At 36.1% G+C, this 11,042-nt stretch overlaps 2 long non-coding RNA genes across 2 annotated transcripts; one reads left to right on the plus strand and one right to left on the minus strand.

The window, feature by feature from the left end:
- Positions 1 to 2,220: 2,220 nt before the first annotated feature.
- LOC127529049 (uncharacterized) lies at positions 2,221 to 4,681 on the plus strand. Its single transcript, XR_007935702.1, has 4 exons — positions 2,221 to 2,631; positions 3,301 to 3,389; positions 3,470 to 3,631; positions 4,118 to 4,681. It is a non-coding gene; the product is annotated as an uncharacterized LOC127529049 (long non-coding RNA).
- Positions 4,682 to 7,856: 3,175 nt separating this feature from the next.
- Positions 7,857 to 10,143, minus strand: LOC114656745 (uncharacterized). The gene is made up of 3 exons (XR_007935701.1): positions 9,848 to 10,143; positions 9,087 to 9,175; positions 7,857 to 9,006 (listed from the first exon to the last, which is right to left on the minus strand). It is a non-coding gene; the product is annotated as an uncharacterized LOC114656745 (long non-coding RNA).
- Positions 10,144 to 11,042: the final 899 nt, after the last annotated feature.

Below are 11,042 nucleotides of genomic sequence, written 5' to 3' on the forward strand. Positions count from 1 at the left end.
ACCCAATAGTTGCATGATTTAAAAATGTCTTTACCAAAAAAGAAAATAATGTGGAATATACAGTAGAAAGTGGAAAATAAAGAAAAAGGAATGTGGTGTCTTTTGAAAGTTGAAATACCCCTCACACAGTCATATAAATAATCTGTGTGTCAGTTTGTATGCAATTGAATCAAAATGTTCATGAAAGGAGCTGGGGTTGCAGGCATTTCTATGATACAGAAATTCGGACCATTTTTGAGAAACAAAAGAAAAACATTGCAACGTGGTTTCGGGTATGCAATATGGCATTTAAGGACAAAACACTGAACTTTAATTAAAGCAATGAGGAAATGAAGGATTTTATGTGTAACAGAAACTTGTAAACGCCAAAATGTCAGCATAAATGCAGTAGGAAAAGCTACGTCCAGTTTCCACTGCTGCACATTTAGTTGTGTCCTTTTTTTGAAACAGTCACGAACGCACAGCCCGACATCATAGAACGGTAGACGCACGTTTCTTTGCACAATTCTCTTATAATATTTTATAAGGTTCAGATGAAGTCCATCTCGTGGGCAGTGGAATGCCGATCATTTAACTTTCATGAATGGCGCCCCTCTAACCTGCTGCCTATGTCACCTAGATAGATAGATATTTTATTAATCCCAAGGGGAAATTCACATACTCCAGCAGCAGCATACTGATAAAAAAAAATAAATTAAAGAGTGACAAAAATGCAGGTATAACAGACAATAAGTTTGTATAATGTTAACGTTTACCCGCCACCCCAAGCCCCCCCACCCCCAAAATCCCCCACACACACCCCCTCCCCCGGGTGGAATTGAAGAGTCAATGGATTGACCAGCTCTGCCTTGGGATCATCATAGAGAAAAAAACGCAAATCATTGAAATAATATTACAAAATAAAGTAATTAATAGGACATACTAACAAAAATATCTATGACACAATATAAACGGATTGATAATAAAAACAGAATAAAGAGAAAAAATATTCAATCAACTAAAGCCAGAGAATGAGCTCTATTGAAACCGTGACAATTATAAAGCCGGCAGTTAAAATTACAGAGCTATGGCATTAACGTTTTTTAAAATGTCAACTAAACTGTAATAGTCAGTCTTAGAATGTTTAATGTTAATGGTAAAAAATGCGCAGTACGTGTTTTCTTAGCTTGATTAGAAGGCGAGTTTCTCATGCAGATAATGGATGATTCTGTGTCACCCATAATAGAACTGCCTTAGAGAGGTTGGGAGCATGCGCTGATACACACCCACCAAACCATGTGGATTGGGACCCGAATGCAGCGGGTGACACCTCAGCACCACACTAGAACAACAGAGTGTAATCAGACCGCAGTACCTATGAAGTCATTCATACGGTGGCTCTAAAGGGCAAAACGCAAAAACAAATTCAAAACCAAACCAAATGAAAAAGCAAAATAAAAAAACACAATGAAATGCCAACATCACGAAACGTCCATTGCATTAGGTTATGGTGAACATTAAGGTTCCGTTATGCTGTGGTTAGGGTTAGGGTTGTATTATCGGACTCAAAGGGCGTTTCGTGAGGTATATCATCATATTGCAGGATGCAGTTAGACCCTTCTTCACTAGAGCAATGTGAGGTTTTTTAGGAGCCAATCGCGCCACCAACCCCCAAATTTTCCCTGTAAATTGGAGGACTGGATGCAGATTAACGTCATGCCCAGGACAGAGCAACTGCAGGTTAAGGGCCTTGCTCAAGGGCCCAACGGAGTAGAATGACTTCTGGTGTTCAGGGGATTTAAACCGGCAACCTTCAGATTGCAGGCACAGATCCCTAGCCTCAGAGCCACCACTCCACCCCTTAATGGTCGGCTTTATCCGAACTCCAGTAACAGAATTCTGATGAGTCTGTAGTTAGTTGTTTGAGTTGCCTTGTCTTCAATGGGGTAACGACGGCTCACAGTCCGTTCACGTATTATGTCTGCACATTTGACATACGCGACTCTATGTTATATAGAGAACTTAGAACACAAAATATACAAACTGTGATATATTGCCTAGTATTAATTCATGCCAGTAGATGGTGCTGTTTGTTTCATCAATAGTTCCAATCGGTTTTGTTTCTCTTGTTTTATGTTCTTGTTGATTATTGTACGTTTGGCACTGTCGCTACCCGATCTGCGTGCCTACCAGTTTTGCGCGCGCAGGCGCATAGCTTAACTATTACGACCCTGCACGATCTGCGTTTCTTTTACTTTGCGACAGGAGTCCCCATCCGATTTGTCTCGCGCACGCGCTCTCTGCTTAATTAAAATTCATTTCACGACGCTGTCCGATTTGTTCTGCGCATGTCCAATGTTTTACGACACACGAGAAAAAAAGTTACCACGGGATTTTAATTTCTCGGTCTGCATTAACAAATAGAACTTTCGCCATTCGAGTGAGAAGGAGAAAGAAGAACGCTGTAAAGAATAGGAGCATATTGAATTTTTCTCTTGGCAGAAGAATAATTTTCACTTCTTGAAAAAATGAAGACTTTTCAATTTTACAACGACTTGAAAGAATATCTTTTACGGGAAGAATTTAGCAACAATTTAACGGTCAGAGAGCGAAGTGAAATACGACGTGTGTCCGTGAATTTTATGATTAAAGGTACTGTATGTAATGTTTATTGAATGCTTTTCAATTTTTGAGAATACAGTATATACTGTAATATAATCTAGATATATTTAGGATTATCTGACGTTTTGTTTAATAATTGGAATATTACAAAATTTACCGTTTTAAATAGGCTGGTGATTTCAATGAACGCGCATGAATGTTTTGAAATATGCAAAACTTTTAATAAATTGTGTTATTAAAAAAACTGCTCAGGTGGACTTTCCTGTTTACTGATTTATACTTGATTAATGGATTAGTAGGTTTTCTCTTTTTGGGAATATGAAAATCTGAACTGCCTAGATGTATCTCAGATCAGGTGTCTAAATTTTACAATTCTTTTAAAGAGAGAAGTAAATTGGTATCCACTAACGAATGTTAAAATGTGTTTTTTCTTATGCAACTCCCCAACATTAGACCACAATATTTTAGTGTGTGTGTGAATCCTCGGAATCCCAGTAACTGTTGTGTTTTTCTCATTGTATGAGTTTCAATAGAAACAAAACCAGGCTGTTTCATTTGCAAAATAAAGCACACATTCTTCGGGGTATTATGCTTTGTTACTGGGTAATTGGTGTATGCCTTCACTTATAATGTGATGTGGTCATATTTCAGTTACATGCAAGCAACTTTTGTATTCTGTTCTTTCTTAATTTTGGATAGTCCATCATCCATGCCCTGGCTGCTCTACAGGGTGTATCAGGACAGGAGGCAGAAGACTTATTTCTTGGTGGCCCAGAATACAGTATCAGGTAAAAGTCAAGTCTATGAATGTTTCAAGTAAGTGTTTAAATATTTCTTGTTTATTATTTTTATATTTTACTTGCCTTAGTGAAGTGGAAGAATTTAACTGAAAGATAGGGCAGCAATTAAAGAAGGAGAGAATGCTGTGATATCTGTTGGAATAGAAGATGATGCTACTGCCCAGTGCTTCCAGAATCTTTCATTTGAGTCTTGGGTCTGAATCTACTGCGTCATTGCCAAGTATTCTGGGGTAATGTATCTTGTTTTGTTTACATTTTGTTTTTCTTAATATTCCAAGCTCATTTACTTGACCTTAGCTTTAATAAACTGGATGGCTGTCTCCTTCACGATTGATTTTAAAGTACTATACTATTCATTACATAAAAAGCTCTGAACAATTTAGTCCCTTCCTGTATTTGGTACTGTCTCTTCCCCAACACTCCTCAGTGTAATCTTTAATCCACAACCACTAATTTGCTTATGAAAGAACTGGTGAAGCAGCTTGCACATGTACACCAAAAATATAGAATGCCGGCTATAAATGAAAAACCTTTCAAATACTTTTAAAACTCAATTTTTAAACTTCACCTCTGCTTAATTCCCATTTCTATCAGTTTATGATTTACTTCTGGTTTATGAATGGAACTGCATACACTGAAAGATTTACACCAGATAATAACCATTGTTTTAACCATTGTTTTTTTTTTTTTTTTCTGTTTTTCTTTTTTTTTTCCAGTGATGCCCTTTGCCATGCACCCTGGTCAAGTCTTGTGCAGCTGACTGTGGTGCTGAAGAGAGAAGATTTCTGAAGACCCTCTTGAAATGGAGCTGCAATTGGATTAACACCACAACAGTATGCTGGCTGAGAATGTCCACAGGGGCCTGGGGAGGATGTGACCTTGTGACCTGAGACGTTGTTTTGTCAATCATCCTGACCAACTTGACCTTTATGTGTTCTTCAACAGGGCCATCTGACCATCAGATATATTTAAGGAGAAGGACCTTTCAATTTTCCTCTTGTGTACTTTTAAATTGTATATATATTTTTTCGTTTTGATAAAGTTATATATATTTGTTAAGCAGTTTAGCAGTTTGGGCTTTATTAGTATTAAAATATGTTAGAAGTTATCTGTGGAATAATTTTAATAATCAAAATAGCAAAACAATGTAACTTTAAATTTTCTGTGCTCTGGGTAAAATATGTTAAATATGTGGTGATTTTTTTTACTTCTTTGGGTTTTTTTGTACATTTGACAAATGTTTTTTTTAGGTGCATTGTTCTCACATTGTTCACTTTTGTTGTTCTCATAACATTTATTCAATAAAATTTGCATGAAAAGTGTTTCCTTTTTCATTATTCAGTTATTAACTCACATTTAAGACACTATATGGGTGAATAAAAGCCATTTAAATTTGAGTACAAGACGAGCAATAGTATCACAGAAGATGGTGCTGGGGTTGTGCTTTATGTGGGTTAGACATGAAATGAAGATTTCTTTTTCTTTAAAAAGACTGTTTATGCAATCCACTAGTATCACCGCAACAAAATTTTGTAAACCATGATGCCCTATGACATGTGTATTTCATTAATAATAATATGTAAAGTTATTTTTAAAGAGTTTTTCCAGGGATGAAAAGTGCATCAACAGTTCATTTTTACATATATACACACTTGTTTTGACTAACTGCATGAAAGCCTGGTACAACAGCTGCACCAAACCTGCCAAAAAAGCCCTGCAGTGGATCATAAAAACATCACAAGACGTTCAATGGAACTGAACTGCCATCACTTGATCATCGATACAAGATTCCCTGTGTAAGAAGAGCTGAACACATCATCAAGGAGAACACTCATCTTGGACAGAACCTGTTTAAGCTTCTCCCATCTGGCAGGCATTTCAGATATATAAATGCAAAGAATTATTATTATTATCAATCTGTATGCTACAAATGGACAAAAAAAAAAAACTTTTTTCCAGCTGCAATAAACTTACTGAATTCGTATATCTCCTCAATCTGAAATCGTTTTCATTGATCATGTACAATTAATGTAGTATAGGTAATCTATACTGCTGTGCATTTATGCAATAATAATCCATCCTGGTTACTTTAACATCATATATGGCATCTTGCCAATATTTTGAACATATTTTGTATGATTACTCAGTTTTTAGTTCATTATTTATTTATTGTATTATTATATATCGTAACTATTTGACAGTGGAATTTAAATACAACGTGAAGTTGACACGAGTAATTTCGTTGCGTTACTCAATGTCAATAAAGTACTTGAATACATCTATTTTTAAAACTGTCATTTATTTTTTATATGTAGACTATAATAACATACAATGGTTAAATACTTTGTACAATGGGAACTGAAAAAAGAAGTGCTATGTAAACTAAACGAAGCGATCTCAGTGATAAACAACGTGTATAACGAGGAGTATGACAAGCTTAATTCAGCCGTGAAAACAGAACGTTCAATGAATATTTAATAATATTATCATTATGGTCAACTACTACGGCATTTCAACGAAAATACTGTACTGCCCGTTGTGTATCGACATGCGCAGTTGAGAGCGATCCGTGCCGAAAAGCGAAATGTTTAGTATATATTTTTTTTTTTATTATTAAGCGCATGCGGAGTGTGTTATTGCATACGTATTGAACGAACACGTCATCGCTCACTTTACGGTGCTGCCCAATCTGTTTAACGCATGCGTGAACACTTTACGGCATGCTAGGCTTTCAATACGCCTGCGCGCGCAAATCTGGTAGGCACGCAGATCGGGTAGCGACAGTGCCGACCAGATTTGCGCGCGCAGGCGTATTGAAAGCCTAGCATGACGTAAAGTGTTCACGCGGGCGTTAAACAGATTGGGCAGCACCGTAAAGTGAGCGATGACGTTTTCGTTCAATACGTATGCAATAGACACTCCGCATGCGCTTAATAATAAAAAAATATATACAGTATATACTAAACATTTCGCTTTACGGCACGGATTGCTCTCAACTGCGCATGTCGATACACAACGGGCAGTACAGTATTTTCGTTTAAATGCCGTAGTAGTTGACCATAACGATAATATTATTAAATATTCATTGTACGTTCTGTTTTCAGGGCTGAATTAAGCTTGTCGTACTCCTCGTTATAAACGTTAATTCTTTATCACTGAGATCGCTTCGTTTAGTTTACATAGCACTTCATTTTTCAGTTCCCATAATATTATTAAATATTCATTGTACGTTCTGTTTTCAGGGCTGAATTAAGCTTGTCGTACTCCTCGTTATAAACGTTAATTCTTTATCACTGAGATCGCTTCGTTTAGTTTACATAGCACTTCATTTTTCAGTTCCCATTGTACAAATAAGTATTTAACCATTGCATATGTTATTATAGTCTACATATAAAAAATAAATGAGTTTTAAAAATAGATGTATTCAAGTACTTTATTGTCATTGAGTAACGCAACGAAATTACTCATGTCAACTTCACGTTGCATTTAAATTTCAATGTGAAATAGTTCAGATATATAACAATACAATAAATAAAGTATGAACTAAAAACTGAGTAATCATACAAAATATGTTCAAAATATTGGCAAGATGCCATATAAAATGTTAAAAGTAACCAGGATGGATTATTATTGTATAAATGCACAGCAGTATAGATTACCTACACTACCTACATTAATTGTACATGATCAATGAAAACGATTTCAGATTGAGGAGATATACGAGTTCAATAAGTTTATAGCAGTTGGAAAAAAGTTTTGTTTTTTTTTGTCTATTTGTAGCATACAGATTGATAATAATAATTCTTTGCATTTATATATCTGAAATGCCTGCCAGATGGGAGAAGCTCAGACAAGTTCTGTCCAAGATGAGTGTTCTCCTTGATGATGTTTTTAGCCCTTCTTACACTGGGAATCTTGTATCGATGATCAAGTGATGGCAGTTCAGTTCCATTGAACGTCTTGTGATGTTTTATGATCCACTACAGGGCTTTTTTGGCAGGTTTGGTGCAGCTGTTGTACCAGGCTTTCATGCAGTTAGTCAAAATAAGTGTGTATATATGTAAAAATGAACTGTTGCTGCACTTTTCATCCCTGGAAAAACTCTTTAAAAATAACTTTACATATTATTATTAATGAAATACACGTCATAGGGCATCATGGTTTACAAAATTTTGTTGCGGTGATACTAGTGGATTGCATAAACAGTCTTTTTAAAGAAAAAGAAATCTTCATTTCATGCCTAACCCACATAAAGCACAACCCCAGCACCATCTTCTGTGATACTATTGCTCGTCTTGTACTCAAATTTAAATGGCTTTTATTCACCCCTATAGTGTCTTAAATGTGAGTTAATAACTGAATAATGAAAAAGGAAAAACACTTTTAATGCAAATTTTATTGAATAAATGTTATGAGAACGACAAAAGTGAACAATGTGAGAACAATGCACCTAAAAAAACATATCAAATGTACAAAAAAAAAAAATTGTAAAAAATCACCACATAGCTTTAACATATTTTACCCAGAGCACAGAAAATTTAAAGTTACATTTTTTGCTATTTTGATCATTAAAATTATTCCACAAATAACTTCTCTAACATATTTTAATACTAATAAAGCCCAAACTGCTAAACAAATATATATAACTTTATGAAAACGAAAATATATATATACAATTAAAAAGTAAACAAGAGGAAAATTGAAAGGTCCTTCTTCTTAAATATATCTGATGGTCAGATGGCCCTGTTGAAGAACACATAAAGGTCCAGTTGGTCAGGATGATTGACAAAACAATGTCTCAGGGTCACAAGGTCACAGCCTCCCCAGGCCCCTGTGGACATTCACAGCAAGCATACTGTTGTGGTGTTAATCCAATTGCAGCTCCACTTCAAGAGGGTCTTCAGAAATCTTCTCTCTTCAGCATCACAGTCAGTTGCACAAGACTTGACCAGGGTGCAGGGCAAAGGGCATCACTGGACAAAAAAATGAAAACAGCAAAAAAAACAATGGTTATTATCTGGTGTAAATCTTTCAAAGTGTATGCAGTTCCATTCATAAACCAGAAGTAAATCATAAACTGATAGAAGTGGGAATTAAGCAGAGGTGAAGTTTAAAAATGGAGTTTTAAAAGTATTTTGAAAGGTTTTTCATTTATAGCCATGCATTCTATATTTTTGGTATACATGTGCAAGCTTCTTCACCAGTTCTTTCATAAGCAAATTAGTGGTTGTGGATTAAAGATTACACTGAGGAGTGTCGGGGGAGAGACAGTACCAAATACAGGAAGGGACTAAATTGTTCAGAGCTTTTTATGTAATGAATAGTATAGTACTTTAAAATCAATTGTGAAGGAGACAGCCATCCATTTTATTAAAGCTAAGGTCAAGTAAATGAGCTTGGAATATTAAGAAAAACAAAATGTAAACAAAACAAGATCCATTACCCCAGAATACTTGGAAATGACGCAGTAGCTTCAGACCCAAGACTCAAATGAAGGATTCTGGAAGCACTGGGCAGTAGCATCATCTTCTATTCCAACAGATATCGCAGCATTCCCTCCTTCTTTAATTGCTGCCCTATCTTTCGGTTAAATTCTTCCACTTCACTAAGGCAAGTAAAATATAAAAATAATAAACAAGAAATATTTAAACACTTACTTGAAACATTCATAGACTTGACTTTTACCTGATACTGTATTCTGGGCCACCAAGAAATAAGTCTTCTGCCTCCTGTCCTGATACACACTGTAGAGCTGCCAGGGCATGGATGATGGACTATCCAAAATTAAGAAAGAACAGAATACAAAAGTTGCTTGCATGTAACTGAAATATGACCACATCACATTATAAGTGAAGGCATACACCAATTACCCAGTAACAAAGCAGAATACCCCTAAGAATGTGTGCTTTACTTTGCAAATGAAACAGCCTGGTTTTGTTTCTATTGAAACTCATACAATGAGAAAAACACAACAGTTACTGGGATTGCGAGGATTCACACACAGACTAAGATATTGTGCTCTAATGTTGGGGAGTTGCATAAGAAAAAACACATTTTAACATTCGTTAGTGGATACCAATTTACTTCTCTCTTTAAAAGAATTGTAAAATTTAGACACCTGATCTGAGATACATCTAGGCAGTTCAGTTTTTCATATTCCCAAAAAGAGAAAACCTACTAATCCATTAATCAAGTATAAATCAGTAAATAACAGGAAAGTCCACCTGAGCAGTTTTTTTAATAACACAATTTATTAAAAGTTTTGCATATTTCAAAATATTCATGCGCGTTCATTGAAATCAACAGCCTATTTAAAACGGTAAATTTTGTAATATTCCAATTATTAAACAAAACGTCAGATAATCCTAAATATATCTAGATTATATTACAGTATATACTGTATTCTCAAAAAATGAAAAGCATTCAATAAACATTACATACAGTACCTTTAATCATAAAATTCACGGACACACGTCGTATTTCACTTCGCTCTATGACCGTTAAATTGTTGCTAAATTCTTCCCGTAAAAGATATTCTTTTAAGTCGTTGTAAAATTGAAAAGTCTTCATTTTTTCAAGAAGTGAAAAATATTCTTCTGCCAGGAAAAAAATTCAATATGCTCCTATTCTTTACAGCGTTCTTCTTTCTCCATCTCACTCGAATGGCGGAAGTTCTATTTGTTAATGCAGACCGAGAAATTAAAATCCCGTGGTAACTTTATTTCTCGTGTGTCGTAAAACATTCGACATGCGCAGAACAAATCGGGTAGCGTCATGAAATGAATTTTAATTAAGCAGAGAGCGCGTGCGCGAGACAAATCGGATGGGGACTCGTGTCGCAAAGTAAAAAAAACGCAGATCGTGCAGGGTCGTAATAGTTAAGCTCTGCGCATGCGCGCGCAAATCGGGTAGGCACCACAGATCGGGTAGCGACAGGTCACATAATATACATCCATCCATCCATCCATTTTCCAACCCGCTCAATCCGGACACAGGGTCACGGGGGTCTGCTGGAGCCAATCCCAGCCAACACAGGGCACAAGGCAGGAACCAATCCCGGGCAGGGTGCCAACCCACCGCAGTTATAATATACAGAGTTCAGAAAAATAAACGGATTATTTCCCAGGATATTTATTAGAGTGGAACTCACTTCAATACATAATACAAGCTTTGAACAGAAACCTCTTTGATAGGAACCTTTCTTTTGTATTGCGAATTTTGTGCGTTAACTGTTTTGCTTTCAGTTTTTACTTACATTTTTAAAATGAAGAAACTTTAATTGACGAATTACAGTACATGCACGCATACCTGTCAACGAGTCACAGTCAATCTGAACCCAATGAGAAAGCAGAAGTTTTGCGGAATTTTGGAAACCTGACGAAAACGGCTACACTTAATGTCTGAACACTGCCATCGGAGGACTTTTAACCGGACAATGCCATCCGAAGTCTTGTACTCGGAAATTTGTCAATGAAAGGAAAAAAAAACTGCTGTTAGAGGTACTGTGCCCTTCATTCTTGTCTCTGCACGATCGAGACTGAAAGCGAAAGGCAGTGAACCCATAATTAAAGAACTGGGATAGAATGTACAGTAAAGGCATCGAGGGCGATTCCGCTTTAAAGATGTCGGAACAGAGCCCCG

The sequence above is a fragment of the Erpetoichthys calabaricus genome, chromosome 8, assembly GCF_900747795.2.
Source record: "Erpetoichthys calabaricus chromosome 8, fErpCal1.3, whole genome shotgun sequence".
NCBI lineage: Eukaryota > Metazoa > Chordata > Cladistia > Polypteriformes > Polypteridae > Erpetoichthys > Erpetoichthys calabaricus.